Genomic DNA, 16,972 nt, shown 5'->3' with positions numbered 1-16,972 from the left:
GCTGTCTCGATCCCAGATGCTGCCTGTAGATGGCGTTGAGATGCAGTTTGACATTGCTCCGGCTCCCGCTGCGTGGAGTATACAACTTTTTTTCGGCGCCTGTACATTGCGCCTATTCGCGAGCTTGTTTCATGCCCAGAAAAACACTTTTATGTAGCACATTTTAAGCAACAGAAAGCTGTATCGGGAGTCTCTCACATTCCTCTATAATTTTCTCCCTGTGACTTTTCAATTAAGACTAATTACCTAATTAGGGGAACGCAAAAATAAACTAACTGCTTTAAATCGGCGGAAAACATTACATTTGTTCTCTCCAGCTACGTAGCATCTGTATATTTTAAATTTCGGCTCAATTTAGGTGAAGCATCCTGCATACTTCTTTGCAATTCAAATTATTCGCCACGGTTTCCTATATCACCACCGATGAAGGCCATAGAGCGACACGTCACCAAAGGTTATGTTAACATGAGCGAACATCCCATATACCGACGGTGGTAAGCCGTGAGATGAAGAAGAAGATAGCCGATACTGTAAAAGTCTTATTGCTTTAGGTTTACATGCCGTCTATAGATTGACTGCAGACAAAAGTCGTTCATCGGCGGCCCAACCCGTGTACGCGGTAGGCAAGCGCACATACCGGTGCATAATACGGAGATACGTTAGATATTAGCCACTGAAGTTGTATACTGCTGAGATTGCTTTCGAGCCTATGCTTAGATTTTAGCATACAAACAGTGCATATCTCCGCATTTATTGATCATATGACATGAACTACGTAGTCGCTCTCGGCAATCCCAAGACAGTCTTCACAGTTGTCAAAGCATGACCTTTGCGGCAGTAGAATAAAGAAAACAAAACGCCGATCCAATCCTGCTAACAGATGTTATGAACACCAATTTTAGCTACAAGCGGATTGGAAACAGGCATCAAGCTTACAGCACAGAGACTCGTAATGTTTGTAGCTGACAACGCAGACTTTGTGAGTGTGTGATGAACCGATGTCGCACATTTTGTGTGCGCCTTGTGTGTCTTCCGATACTCGGATACTTTTGACGTTGCCCTCATACCTCTGCTGCGTCAGTAATATCGGGTGGTTTTTCGTAGACTGATATCCGGCTCAATAAAGTCATCAAAGTTTCTCACTCACTTAATTAAGTGCCAAATCATCCGAACCCACCCAGTGCTTCGCAGGAGGTATTCTTGTAGGCCGAGCATATGCGTACACAATTACTGTACAGATTGATTTGACCTATGATTGGATCAGAAAACTTGCACCAACATGTGTGCAGGTATCCCATTTGGCAGTACGCTGGAAGATATGCCAGAAACGCATTGTATCACTTATCCTCGTTGGCAATGATGCAAGCGCCTGACGGGCCTTGTAACGGCTTTTGCAAACACTTAACTCATCAAAGTGTGCGTGTCAGTTCCATACGATAGCCCACAGCGTTTGTAATACAGCGCAGCAATGCCTTTCCTTTATCCATGAAAAATAAAACAGAGAAATAGAAAAGAAAAGCAACCCGTTTCGCGCGCATGGCGCGCAGAGAGAGAGAGAGAGAGACCCAGTAATGAAAAGGGAAAGGGCACTCGGACTTTTCGGAAAAGGGCACTCGCACCCTCGTCGCCCTGGGTGGCAGCTTGAGGGATTTTAGTGGCACACAACGGCGGCGCGCCATGTTTCCACGTCATTTTCAATTCTCAACGTCAGCGCCAGGCGCGTAACGCTTGTTTCAGCGGTGTGCGGTGTCTCCCTGTACCTTGGTGTCTGCCACAAGTCAACTACACGACAAGTACACGACAACTACACTGAACGTTAAGTTTTAGCAAGGATGTTTTCCGTCAATAGCTCATGATTAGGTGAGCGCATTTCGTAGAGCGAACCGGCTGCATATAGTGTAGGCGACTCGGGCATAGTTTCGATTTGTCGTTTGCGTGATATGATAACACGCTCTTGTTTTCGCTTCCATTATATGGAATTTTTTACGGTAAGCGAACAATCACGACTGTTGGTTTTAGCGTCATAGTTGATGTACGTAACAATGAAAATGCACCAAGATTTACCTTGATACTGAGCAGCCATTAAGAGGTGATACTCAGCAGCCATTGGTGTTGAGCAGCCAGTGTGGGTAATCACCGTCTAGTACTGCAACTAGTCCACTGTCGGTGAATATATTGTTTGAAGAGTTGAATATATTGTTTGAAGAGTTGCTTAAACACGCCGACATACCGGGGAAAAAGAATGTCAACAAACTACAAAAGGCTAACAAAAACGTATTTACAAACAGCGCATACGTCTGCAGCCTAAGTATATAGTCAGGGGAATTTCAGGGCTTTTTCTTTGCAAATACCTTCCACAGCGCGTTTTCGACAGGCTTCATGTCGTTTCTTTTCGGGGTGCACATGGAACATGTACTCAGAAAAAAAGAAAATGAAAGCTATGATTGACTGCGTTGTCTCATAAAAATGCGAATGCTGCTTACTTTGCCCCTCTCAACAATATGCATGGCAACGCAGATGATAAAATTGTGTACAAAAATAAGCTTTAAAATCTGAGACTTCCTGCACAAAGAACAGATAAGAACCGAAGAAGCCTTGTAGAAGGCTCCATCAACATTTCGGCTGTAGCAAAAGTAAGAGACGGCATGTGCTTTATTCGTGCTTTGCTTCACTGAAATTTTTAACTGGCGCTGATGACGATTAAAGAAAAAAAAAACGAGAAGCACGAACGCAAAATAAGTGCAACCCCGGCGGGACTCGAACCCGCAATCCTCGGTTTAGAATACCGATGCCTTGTCCATTGGGCTACGGGGGCTCTCGCGCTCAGACCGCAGCTTTGAGTTGGCCAATCCAGGGCAGAGCGTCGCCGCCCCTCGGCGCAACCGCGTGAACGCGCTCGTGCCACGGCTGCCTCCTTCGTCGTCGTCGTCGTCCACAGCTCGTTCCGATGCGGCTCGTCATGCCAGCGTTCCCATACTGCCCCTCCGTCTGCGAAGGCGCTGACGGCGCTGGCCCACTGTCACTTGGTGAGGTGATTTCGGTCTAAATGTCTTTGCCTCAGCATATCGCGAATCGAAAACTCGTATACAGCCGAGCTTAAATTTCGCGTTAGAGAATATCGTAATCGTAGTACATAATTACAGCGAAACTGGTAGCCTCTCATTCGTCTGCATTTTCTGTGTCCACATCCGTCAGCGAAAATGTTGGCCGATCGCGGCGGCGGTCTAGGGCCAGGAGCAGCGCTTCTTGCCCGCTTAAGGCAGAATCTTTAATGTCAGCTAAGTAAAACGAACCGTACATGCATTCTTTGGAATCAAGCACGCAACATACCGAACAGCGCACGTTTCAATAAAGAACAAGTATAAAAACGTCATCCGAACCACTTAATTGACCATAAGGCACTCCTGACAACAATACCAAGCACGTAGAGCTCCCCACATACGTTTCCCGGTGGAGATTGCTGTTTCGCCAGCTGCCACGCAGACGGCAGCTTTCGTCGTGTGGAGGGACGTCCCCAGCCTTTCGTATAAAAGAAGCAGCCTACCAACTAATTTCAATGTTGTTGCAGCACTACTGAAGGCGCCGGCGTGCTGTAAAAAAAATGATTACTCCCGTTACTACCATCCCTTGAAAAAGAGTTTATACTGTCTATAGAAATCTACAGACTTCTTTTAGACGACTTGGCCTTTCTATAGATTTGTTCTTTTGTTGATACAGTCCAGAGTTTGTCTCTAAACGAGAGGCGATAAGGTTTCTATTTCGTTTTGATGTGAGTCTTATTTATTTTTTCAGACAATTTTATTCATAGATACTGGCATCTTTTACAAGATCTTAGCAGGGTGGGAACATACAAGTACATTCATACAAACATACAGTTCAAGCAATCATGTCGATGCTTGAACGCTTCGCACATGCAAAAAGGACAGATTGCATGAAAAAAGGAGCAAAGAAACTATGTGCGATTGAGCCAAGAATGATTGTGCGCCTTAAAACAGAATAACGAATTTAATGTAATGACTTCATCAGGAAGTTTATTCCAATCAACTATTGTTCTTGTAAGATAAGAACATTTGAAGCAATGGCTATGCGGTGTTAACGGGTTCCCTGCTCGAAAGTGTTTATAGCGAGTAGCATAGCCAGTTCAGGGTGTTAAGATGTGCGAGGTATCAATACAATAGAGGCCATTCGTTAGCTGAAAAAATAATTTTATACGGGGAGCACGATTTTGTTCTCTAATCGAACAGAAGCCACAACGTTTATGGAGATCTCTTATAGAAATTGGACCATAAGAATTGTAGATAAATCGGAAAGCTTTCTTTTGAATTCTTTCTAATTTTTCTATATTTAATTTTGTGTAGGGGTCCCAAATGGTGATTGCATATAATAAAGTAGGACGAAGTATTGTATGATATGCCAGGAGGCGCACAGCTCGTGTCGAGTATTTTAACCACCTTCTGAGGGTGAACAATTGGCGAAGACAATTAATCGTTACAGTGTCAGTATGGCTTTAGCAGGGAAGATTGTGAGATATGTGTATGGCCGAGAAATTTATAGCGAGATACCACAGAAATATAAGTGTTCCGGGCAAAATAGTGGAAGAGAAGGGGCTTTTCCGTTAGTGTTATTATCATACAGACGGTCTTTTCATAGTTAACAGAGGTTTGCCATTGATGGCACCTTCCAATTATTTTGCCAAATTCGCTATTTAGCATGACTTAATCTTCCGGTGAGGCAATTTCATCCTATAGTATACAGTCATCCATGTAAAGTTTAATTTTGACAGATACATTACTGCCAATGTGATTTATATAAAGCAAGAATAATAGAGGATCCAGCACGGATCCCTGGGGAATGCCACAAGCAACAGGTAATGTGTCGGAGGAAGTCTCATTTATCCTAACTTATGGGGAGCTGTTGGTTAGGTATGCTTCTATCCATTTTAATTGCTCATTTTTGTGAGTAAATAATTAATTTGTGAGGTAATTAGCTGTGGGTTACATTGTCGAATGATTTATTTAAATCCATGAACATAGCGTCGCTTTGTTTTGTATTATTTATTGTTTTGCAAAATCTTGAATATATTCTAGTAATTGAGTGTTTGTGGTGAAGCCGTGCCGAAATCCACGTTGAGCTTTCGTCAATACGCAACGCTCATCAAAAGAACCAATTACATGCTTATAGATTAGGCGTTCGAAAATTTTGCATGTTGTCGAAGTCAGAGAAATTGATCGATATTTTTTATGCAATTCTTGTTTCCCTATTTATGTAAGTTTTATTATTGCTATTTTCGAGTCATCCGGAAGCATGCCATCCTAAAGCGCTTTACTAAACAAAATTTTCAAGTATATCGCACGCCAATCGCCATAGCGTTTTAAGAAGGAATTTGGCGTACTACCTGGGCCGGGGTTTTCTATTTGGCAATTTTTAACAGTAAGTGACATATACCATGCTCAGAAATAACAATATCCGGAATGGAAGGCCAATCTATATAAAAAGAAGGCTGATAACCTTCATCATATGTGAATAGACGACTGAAATGTTTGTTAAATACAGAACATACAACCTGCTCATCGTGGACATTATTACCGCCTATTATGGACATATAGGAACGGGAAGAAGAATGAGTCATCGTCCTCCAGAATTTCCGTGGAAACGTTTTCATAAAACTAGGAAGCTCTACATTAAAGTAATTCGGTTTGTCATTTATGATCATTTCTTTTAAATTATTTCACGCTTCCTCAATGACCATTTCCTAATTTGCACAAGTTTTCAGTTTTGCGGAACGTTTAAGCTATTTATGCTTGCGTTGCTAGCGCAACGTCTCCCGAGAGATCCAGGTATTCCGACCCGCAGCATTCTTTACAACCTTTAGAACAATGTGAGGGAGACAGTTGAATATAATGCCTTTAAATAAAAGCAACACATCGTACATGCTAGCAGTATTATATTTAAGGTTATCCAGATGAAATGCTCGCGTATCAATTACAAACGCGTCATCTGCACGAGAAAAATTCGGGTAACACTGAATCTTATCTCTTTTACTGCGAGGGGAACATTGCAACGACAATACTGCTGTTTGGTGATCTGAAATGTCGTCTTTGACCATGCACAAGACGTCATCTTGCTCTCATGTCATCTTACGTCAAGCTATTCCGAGACTGCCCCTCTGCGATCCGGTACCACTTCTGAGGTCGCTGACTGTTTCTTGCGCTCGATCGTCCTGCGCGACGGGGTTCTTCGCGTTCTTCTGAGTGACCGTGGCAAAGCGTTTATTTCCCATGTTCTCCAGGAATTTATTCGCACCGCTGATACCGTCCACAAATCTACTTCTACCTATCATCCGCAAACCAATGGCCTTACTCAGTGCGTCCACCGTACGCTGTCTGACATGATTTCCATGTATTTCCGTCCTCACCACACTGACTGGGGTAAAATTCTTCCTTTTCTGACATTCGCATATAATACTACTATTCAACGGACTACCGGCTACAGCCCTTTCTTCCTTGTGTATGGACGATCTCCTTCCACTATATTTGACAGAGAATTCTTTTTAGCATCTTCCTCGCCGATCGCGTCCCTTCCAGAAGATTTTTCTGCCCGAGTTGGACATTGCCGTCAAATCGCCCGGCAACGCACAGAAGCTACCCAAGCTGAGCGCAAACGTCGCTGCGACAGCAAACGCCTCGACCTCCGTTTTCACCCTGGAGACCGAGCCCTGCTTTGGACTCCAGTCCGCATTCCTGTCCTCTGTGAGAAGTTCCTTCAACGCCACATTGGCCCATACACCGTTGTGCAGCAAACATCTGCAATGAACTATCTCGTCCGCCCAATACACTCCGTCACTGGCCGGCACCGCCGGAATGCCGAAATTGTTCACGTCTCGCGGGTGAAGCCCTTCACTCCCCGTTTAGACAATCTCTAATCTGCGTAGACTGGCCACTTCCACGACGGTGGAAGTTATTGTAAGCACTATTCACGTACTTCTTCGTTTTCATTTGTGCATGGCCATCATCACCTTCCCTGTTCGACTTCTTCGCGCATCATCTGGGGCATCTTCGTTATATATATAATATATATATATATATATATATATATATATATATATATATATGGAATATGAACCTGGCAACGTTTAATGCTAGAACGTTATCTAGTGAGACGCGTCTAGCAGTGTTATTGGAAGAATTAGAGGGCAGTAAATGGGATATAATAGGGCTCAGTGAAGTTAGGCGGCCAAAAGAAGCATATATAGTGCTAAAAAGCGGGCACGTCCTGTGCTACCGGGGTTTAGCGCAGAGACGAGAATTAGAAGTCGGAGTCCTGATTAATAAGAATATAGCTGGTAACATACAGGAATTCTGCAGCCTTAACGAGAGCGCGGCATGTCTTGTTGTGAAACTTAATAAATAAGAGGTACAAAATGAAGGTTGTACAGGTCTACGCCCCTACATCTAGTCATGATGACCAGGAAGTCGAAAGCTTCTATGAAGACGTGGAATCGGCGATGGGTAAAGTCAAAACAAAATACACTATACTGATGGTCGACTTCAATGTCAGGGTAAGCAAGAAGCAGGCTGGAGACAAGGCAGTAGGGGAACATGGCATAGGCACAAGGAATAGCGGGGGAGAGTTATTAGTAGAGTTTGCGGAACAGAATAACATGCAGATAATGAATACCTTCTTCCGAAAGCGGGATAGCCGAACGTGGACGTGTAGGAGCCCGAACGGCGATATTAGAAATGAATAGATTTCATACTTTGCGCTAAACCTTGCATCATACAAGATGTGGACGTGCTCAGCAAGGTGCGCTGCAGTGACCATAGGGTGGTAAGAACTTGAATTAGCCTAGACCTGAGGAGGGAACGGAAGAAACTGGTACATAAGAAGCCGGTCAATGAATTAGCGGTAAGAGCGAAAATAGAGGAATTCCGGATCAACCTACAGAACAGGTATTCGGCTTTAACTCAGGAAGAGGACCTTAGTGTTGAAGCAATGAACGAGAATCTTAGGGGCATCATTAAGGAGTGTGCAATAGAAGTCGGTGGTAACTCCGTTAGACAGGGTACCAGTAAGCTATCGCAGGAGACGAAAGATCTGATCAAGAAACGCCAATGTACGAAAGCCTCGTACCCTACAGCTAGAATAGAACTGGCAGAACTTTCGAAGTTAACCAACAAGCGTAAGACAGCTGGCATAAGGAAGCATAATATGGATAGCATTGAACGTGCTCTCAGGAACGGAGAAAGGCTAAAAGCACTGAAGAAGAAACTAGGAATTGGAAAGAATCAGATGTATGCATTAAGAGACAATGCCGGCAATATCATTACTAATATGGATGAGATAGTTCAAGTGCCTGAGGAGTTCTATAGAGATTTATGCAGTACCAGTGTTACCCACGACGATAATGGAAGAGATAATAGTCTAGAAGAATTCGAAATCCCACAGGTAACGCCGGAATAAGTGAAGAAAGCATTGGGAGCTATGCAAAGGGGAAAGGCAGCTGGGGAGGATCAGGTAACAGCAGACTTGTTGAAGGATGTTGGGCAGATTGTTCTAGAGAAACTGGCCGCTCTGTATACGCAATGCCTCATGACTTCGGGCGTACCGGGATCTTGGAAAAACGCTAACATAATCCTAATCCATAAGAAAGGGAACGCCAAAGACTTCAGAAGTTATAGACCGATAAGCTTACTGTCCATTGCCTACAAAGTATTTACGAAGGTAATCACAAACAGGATCAGGAACTCCTTCGACTTCTGTCAACCAAAGGACCAGACAGGATTCCGTAAAGGCTACTCAACAATAGACCATATTCACACTATCACTCAGGTGATAGAAAAATGTGCGGAATATAACCAACCTTTATATATAGCTTTCGTTGAAAACGAGAAAGCGTTTGATTCAGTCGAAACCTCAGCAGTCATGGAGGCATTGCGGAATCAGGGTGTAGACGAGCCGTATGTAAAAATACTGAAAGATATCTATAGCGGCTCCACAGCCACCGTAGTCCTCCATAAAGAAAGCAACAAAATACCACTAAAGAAAGGCGTCAGACAAGGAGATACGATCTCTCATACGCTATTCACAGCGTGTTTACAGGAGGTATTCAGAGACCTGGATTGGGAAGAATTGGGGATAAGAGTTAATGGAGAATACCTTAGTAACTTGCGATTCGCTTATGATATTGCCTTACTTAGTAACTCAGGGGACCAACTGCAATGCATGCTCACTGACCTAGAGAGGCAAAGCCGAAGGGTGGGTCCAAAAATTATTCTGCAGAAAACTAAGGTAATGTTTAACAGTCTCGGAAGAGAACAGCAGTTTACGATAGGTAGTGAGGCACTGGAAGTGCTAAGGGAATACATCTACTTAGGACAGGTAGTGACGGCGGATCCGGGTCATGAGACTGAAATAATCAGAAGAATAAGAATGGGCTGCGGTGCGTTTGGCAGGCATTCTCAGATCATGAACCGCAGGTTGCCATTATCCCTCAAGAGAAAAGTTTATAACAGCTGTGTCTTACCAGTACTCACGTACGGGGCAGAAACCTGGAGGCTTACGAAAAGGGTTCTACTTAAATTGAGGACGACGCAACGAGCTATGGAAAGAAGAATGATAGGTGTAACGTTAAGGGATAAGAAAAGAGCAGATTGGGTGAGGGAACAAACGCGAGTTAATGATATCTTAGTTGAAATCAAGAAAAAGAAATGGGCATGGGCAGGACATGTAATGAGGAGGGAAGATAACCGATGGTCATTAAGGGTTACGGACTGGATCCCAAGGGAAGGGAAGCGTAGCAGGGGGCGGCAGAAAGTTAGGTGGGCGGATGAGATTAAGAAGTTTGCTGGGACGGCATGGCCGCAATTAGTACATGACCGGGGTTGTTGGAGAAGTATGGGAGAGGCCTTTGCCCTGCAGTGGGCGTAACCAGGCTGATGATGATGGATTTCGTTCAAATTATGATAGAAAAGCCCGCGAATCCTTCCTTATGTATAAGTTTGATACCGTAGCGTGAGGCATGAATGAATGTGTAGGAAAATTTAGTTGCCTCTCTTTGTAGCCCGTCACTTGTCCCTTCTTCTACTAGTACGTCACTATTCCCCTTTTTCTGTGTCTGTGTTTGCTTGATAAGATAACACATATTGAGCACATATTGACGTTTTGTTGTCACGTGGCGATTGGTTTTTGTAATTCATTTCGGTGCGTTTTTATGCTTTGTATTTTAGATGATATGTTTGCAATTGCCACCGGTCTATACACGTATCAGCTGTCCTTTGAACAATTCAGATGCATTTTTTTCGCCCATTTTATTCGTTTTTCATGTAAACGTATCTTCATTTGGTTGATATGCATATGTATATTAACTGTACTGACACCATGCAATGTATTCTGATGAAGGCAGGACCCCGGCCGAAACGTCAATAAACTGCTTTATACGCGCGTCTACTTCACTGTGAATATTTACCCAGAACTGGGTAAATATGGGTATATATATATATATATATATATATATGGTACTTGGCAGTTCCGAATATAACTCATAGCAGGCATTCTCTACCAAACGAAGCATGCTTGCAGTTCAGAGTGCTCCTGTTTTTTTTTTTTCTTGGTGCTTGATTTTCCCTCCGATACAGCCTTCGGCGTGGTGCAGCTCCGAGATACAAATCACCAGTATCCGTGCATATGCTCCCCGCAATGCCGGAACACCGCCCATGAGCGCATCTACTCGCCGGCCTGTTCGTGTAGCTGCGCCGTGCCGCAACAACACGAAGCCTCTTGTTGCATATCTTCGTAAGCGTCTGATTTCACTTAGCAATGCTCCTCTGCTCAGCAGTTTGAGAAGGGAGGTTTGAGAGGTTGTAATGTCTTCAGCTGCTGCTCTTGCCGATGTCTCAAGGAATGTAGACGTTGATCCTGGGCGTGTTTCCGTTATTTGTTTCACGAAACACTGTTGTATGTAAGGGTGGTATAAAAGTCACAAACAGGGATAAGGTGATTAAGAAAGGCTGAACAACTTTTCGATAGGAGGACCTGTTATAGTGAAAGGCCTTTGAAGAAGATAGGTCCTACTGTTCCAACGTTGGAGAGCCTTTCTGGCGTACCTTATCCATGCTTAAACTTTTATACCGCTGTGTGATACTCCATCTGTGAGCCCCCCTTCTTGTGGTTGGAAATAAAAGTGCCGTAATTATTGTTCCTTAATTCATGCTGGAAGTTACACTCACAAGGGGCCCTGCCAAACCTTGTCTAGTAAAGTGCATTGTAGCAGACACATGTAGCCTCGATCGCCATTTTACGAATACGCAGCATGCGAGTGGAGTTATCGGTAATCAAAGATTGCCTATTCATTTCTTCCGGGGTGCGACTTCATCAGGAAGTTTATTCCAATCAATTATTGTTCTTCTAATATAAGAGCATTTGAAGCAGTTGCTATGTGGTTATGTGGCTATGTGAAGCCTTCCACAAAGTGTGCGCTCGAGTCTGTGGAGGCAGTGACATTTCCCGCAACGCTCCGCCAAGAATACACGTCATCGTAACGCGGTGTTTCTATTCATGGATCGGAATTTCTTGGACATATATTCTTAGATGACAAACATAACTAACACTGCTCCACACGACAAAAGCGAGACACACGCTGGCGCCGATGTTCTAGCAATAGCGCACGCGTCGCTTCGCCGGACGGCGAGGTGAAGGCATGCAAAAGTCGCACGAGAATTTGACGCTTATACTAAACAAGAAAAGCACACAAGGACAAGCACAGTCTATTAGAAAGCAGTGCAAGCCTCCAATATTTGACAGAGGACTTCGATGAAGCTTGCATAATTTAGTATTCCCGTTTATAGGCTCCTACAAAAAGAGCTAGATAGTCTGTGCTTCCAGATAGAAAAAAAATCCGACTTTCACAATGTGACAGAGTATGACAGTGGCTAGAGTAACAATCCTCCAGGCGTCGTCAATGTTTCCCGAGGCACTGCAAGGGCCGATGAGCTCAAAGCACACAGTATAAGCATACAAGCCTAAGTATATACTCAGGTGAATTTGAGGGGTTTTTCTGTGCAAATAACTTCCAGATCGCGTGGCCGACTGGTCTGATCTCGTTTCTTTTCGGGGTGCACATGGAACATTTTCTCAGACAAAAAGAACACGAAAAGCTATGCCTGCGTTCTGTTTCGCAATATCCTTTTCGCTTTCAGAGAAATGTAATTTCTTAAGTTTCAATGTTCAAATTATTATTTCCCTAGTTTATACACCCAAACTAAACACCCGATTCATCGCCAATCGTCAACTTTGGATATGGACTACAAGAAATCAGGGCAACGACAACAAGGACAACAATCGGCGAAAAAGATGACTGGTTCTGACCTTCAAAGAAGCGGGAATCGTCATCTATAACTGAGGTGAACAAAACTAGCTCCCCGAAGGCGAACTACATTGAAGTTTCTTTACGAGACAGTTCAATCATTGAGTGTGTTGTCTCATAAAAATGCGAATGCTGCAGACTTTACCTCTCTCAACAATATGAATGGCGACGCCGATGATAAAAATTGTGTACAAAAATAAGCTTTAAGATCTCAGACTTCCTGCACAAAGAACTGATAAGAACCGAAGAAGCCATGTATAACGCTTCATCAACATTTCGGCTGTAGCAAAAGTAAGAGACGGCATGTGCTCTATTCGTGCTTTGCTTCACTGAAAATTTTTAGTGGCGCAGATGACGATTTATGAAAAAAAACGAGAAGCACGAACGCAAAATATGTGCAACCCCGGCGGGACTCGAACCCGCAATCCTCGGTTTAGAATACCGATGCCTTGTCCATTGGGCTACGGGGGCTCTCACGCTCAGACCGAAGCTTTGAGTTGGCCAATCCTGGCCAGAGCGTCGCCGCTCCTCGGCGCGACCGCGTGAACGCGCTCGTGCCACTTCTGCCTCCTTCGTCGTCGTCTTCGTCCACAGCTGGTTCCGACGGGGCTCGTCATGCCAGCGTTCGAATGCTGCCCCTCCGTTTGCGAAGGCGCTGACGGCGCTGGCCCACTGTCACTTGGTGAGGTGATTTCGGTCTCAAATTCTTTGCCTCGGCATATCGCGGATCGAAAACTCGTATACAGCCGAGCTCAAATTTCGCATTAGAAAATATCGTAATGTTCGTACACAATTACAGCGAATCTGGTAGCCTCTAAATCATCTCCATTTTCTGTGTCCGCGTCCGTCAGCAAAAATGTTGGCCGATCGCGGCGGCGGTGTTGGGCCAGGAGCAGTGCTTCTTGCCCCCTTAAGGCAGAGTCTTTATTTAGTCAGCTAAGTAAAACGAACCGTACATGCATTCTTTGGAATCAAGCACAAAACTTACCGAACAGCGAACGTTTCAATAAAGAACACCTATAAAAACATCATCCTAACCACTTAATTGACTATAAGGCACTCCTGAAAACAATACCAAGCACGTAGAGCTCCCCACATACTTTTCCCGGTGGAGATTACTGTTTCGTAAGCTGCCCCGCAGACGGCACCTTTCGACGTGTGGAGGGACGTCCCCAGCCTTTCGTATAAAAGAAGCAGCCTACCAACTGATTTCAATGTTGTTGCAGCACTACTGAAGGCGCCGGCGTGCTGTAAATAAAATCATTACTGCCGTTACTACCATCCCTTAAAAGAAGAGTTTATTCTGTCTATAGAAATCTACACATTTCTTATAGACGACTCTGCCTTTCTATGGATTTGCTCTTCTGTTGATACAAAGTCTAGAGTCTGTCTATAGACGAGAGTCGATAGGGTTTCTATTTCTTTTTGCCTGCTCTCATATTTATTTTTTCAGACAATTTTATTTTTACATACTGGGATCTTTTACAAGATTTTAGCAGGGTGGGAACATACAAGTACATTCATACAAACATACAGTTCAAGCAATCATGCCGATGCTTGAATTCAACATGCAAAAGGGACAGATTGCATGAAAAAAAGGAGCATGGGAACTATGCGCGATTGAGCCAAAAATGATTGTGCGCCTGAAAACAGAATAAAGAATTTAGTGTAATGACTTCATCAGGAAGTTTATTCCAATCAACTATTGTTCCTGTAAGATAAGAACATTTAAAGCAATTGCTATGCAGTGTTAACGGTTTCCCTGCTCGAAAGTGTTTATGACGAGTAACATAACCAGTTAAGGGTGGTATGATGTGCGAGGTATCAATATAATTGTGGCCACTCATTAGCTCAAAAATGAATATTAATTGGGAAGCACGATTTGTTCTCAAATCGAAGAGAAGCCACAACGTTTATCGAGATCTGTTATAGAAATCGGACCATAAGAATTGTAGATAAATCGGAAAGCTTTCTTTTGAATTCTTTCTAATTTTTCTATATTTATTTTGTGTAGGGGTCCCAAATGATGACTGCATATTCTAAAGTAAGACGAACTATTGTATGATATGCCAGGAGGCGCACAGCTGGTGTCGAGCATTTTAAACACCTTCTGAGGGTGAACAATTAGCGAAGACAATTAGCCATTACAGTGTCAGTATGTTTTGAGCAGGGAAGATAGTGAAATACGTGTATGGCCGAGATATTTATAGTGAGATACCACAGAAATATAAGTGTTCCGGGCAAAATAGTGGAAGAGAAGGGGCTTTTCTGTTTGTGTTATTATTGTACAGACGGTCTTTTCATAGTTAAGACATTTGCCATTGATGGCACCTTCCAATTATTTTGCCAAATTCGCAGTTTAGCGTGACGATCTTCGGGTGAGGCAATTTCATCGTATAGTGTACAGTCATCCAAGCAAAGTTTAATTTTGACAGATACATTACTGCCAATGTTATCTATATGAAGCAAGAATAATAGAGGACCCAGCACGGATCCCTGGGGAACGCCACAACCAACAGGTAATGTGTCGGAGGAAGTCTCGTTTATCCTAACTTATGGGGAGCTGTTGGTAAGGTATTTTTTTTTAATTGTTGGGTTTTACGTGCCAAAACCACTTTTTGATTATGAGGCACGCCGTAGTGGAGGACTCCGGAAATTTCGACCACCTGGGGTTCTTTAAAGTACACCTAAATCTAAGTACACGGGTTTTTCGCATTTCGCCCCCATCGAAATGGGGCTGCCGTGGCCGGGATTCGATCCCGCGACCTTGTGCTCAGCAGCCTAACACCATAGCCACTGAGCAACCACGGCGGGTTTGGTTAGGTATGCTTGTATTCATTTTTAATAGCTTATTTTTGTGAGTAAAAGCTAAAATTGTAAGGTAATTAGCTGTGGGTTACATTGTCGAATGCTTTACTGAAATCATAAATATAGCGTCGCTTTGTTTTGCATAATTTATTGTTTTGCAAAATCGTGAATATATTCTAGTAATTGAGTGTTTGTGGTAAAGCCCTGCCAAAATCCATGTTGAGCGTTCGTCAATACGCAACGCTCATAAAAAAAACAATTACATGCTTATAGATTAGGTGTTCGAAAATTTTGTATGTTGTCGAAGTCAGAGAAATTGGTCGATATCTTTTATGCAACTTTTGCTTCCCCATTTATGTAAGTCTTATTATTGCTGTTTTCGAGTCATCCGGAAGCATGCCATCCTGAAGCGATTTACTAAAAAAAATTTTCAAGGATATCGCACACCACTCGGCATAGCGTTTTAAGAAGGCATTTGGCATACCACCTGAACAGGGGTTTTCTTTTTGGCAATTTTTAACAGTGTGTGAGATACACCATTTTCAGAAATAACAATATCAGGAATGGAAGGACAATCTATGTAAAAGGAAGGCAGACAACCTCCATTTTTTGTGAATAGAATACTGAAATGATTGTTAAATGCAGAGCATACATCCTGCTCATCGTGGACCTTATTACCGCCTATTATGGACATATCGGAAAGGGAAGAAGAATGAGTCATCGTCCTCCAGAATCTCCGTGGAGACGTTTTCATAAAACTAGGAAGATGTACATTAAACTAATTCCGTTTGTCATTTATTATCGCTTCTTTTGAACATATTTGACGCTTTCTCAATGACCCTTTCATTATTTGTTCAAGTTTTCAGATTTGCGCAACTTTTAAGCCGTTTAAGCTTGCGTTGCTTGAGCAACGCATCGCGAGAGATCCAGGTATTCCGACCCGCAGCATTCTTTACAACCTTTAGAACAATGTGAGGGAGACAGTTGAATATAATGCCTTTAAATAAAAGCAACACATCGTACATGCTAGCAGTATTATATTTAAGGTTATCCAGATGAAATGCTCGCGTATCAATTACAAACGCGTCATCTGCACGAGAAAAATTCGGGTAACACTGAATCTTATCTCTTTTACTGCGAGGGGAACATTGCAACGACAATACTACTGCTTGGTGATCCGAAATGCCGTCTGTAACCATACATGAGACGTCATCTTGTATATTTGCACCTACAAAAAATGGATAGATAACTGCATTGGAATCTTTGTCGCTTCTAGTTAAATGCTTACCTACCTGCGATCCGCCAAAAAAAAGGAATATCAATGATTTCACTACGAATATTTGTGGTGGAGCGGGACAGGAATGTGCTCCAGTCGACATTCGGCAGGTTACTATCAGGGGTTAAGATTGCTTTATCCATCTGCATTCTTTTAATGAATGTACATGTTTTTTTTTGTTAAGCATTCCAAGTCTGCAACCGACGAGTTAGGGGCATGTATGCGGCACCAAGAATGTATTTGACATTGTTAATACAAAAGTTGCAGAAAAAGCTTTTTACTCCCGAGGTGTCGGGCATTCTTAACATTTGAAGGGAATGTTTAAAAAGAATGGCTACGCCTCCTCCTTTTCTGTCACAGTCTTTGCGCAATATTCTGTAGTTTATCGGGACAAATTGGCTATCATACATATTGTGACGCTCTTACGTGCATAGTGGATTCACGCCTCAACAAACAGTATGCGGGAGCACCGAACAGTGGAAAACGAAGAAGAAGACGGGTGGCTGGCTAGCTGAATCTCGACAGGC

General features: G+C 43.2%; 2 non-coding genes across 2 annotated transcripts; both read right to left on the bottom strand.

The window, feature by feature from the left end:
- Positions 1-2,740: 2,740 nt before the first annotated feature.
- TRNAR-UCU (transfer RNA arginine (anticodon UCU)) lies at positions 2,741-2,815 on the bottom strand. Its single transcript has one exon. It is a non-coding gene; the product is annotated as a tRNA-Arg (tRNA).
- Positions 2,816-12,757: 9,942 nt separating this feature from the next.
- Positions 12,758-12,832, bottom strand: TRNAR-UCU (transfer RNA arginine (anticodon UCU)). The gene has a single exon. It is a non-coding gene; the product is annotated as a tRNA-Arg (tRNA).
- Positions 12,833-16,972: the final 4,140 nt, after the last annotated feature.

The sequence above is a fragment of the Dermacentor andersoni genome, chromosome 1, assembly GCF_023375885.2.
Source record: "Dermacentor andersoni chromosome 1, qqDerAnde1_hic_scaffold, whole genome shotgun sequence".
In the NCBI taxonomy this organism is placed as follows: Eukaryota; Metazoa; Arthropoda; class Arachnida; order Ixodida; family Ixodidae; genus Dermacentor; species Dermacentor andersoni.
Note: the sequence above shows the minus strand (reverse complement) of the source record. Positions and strands in the feature narration are given on the sequence as shown.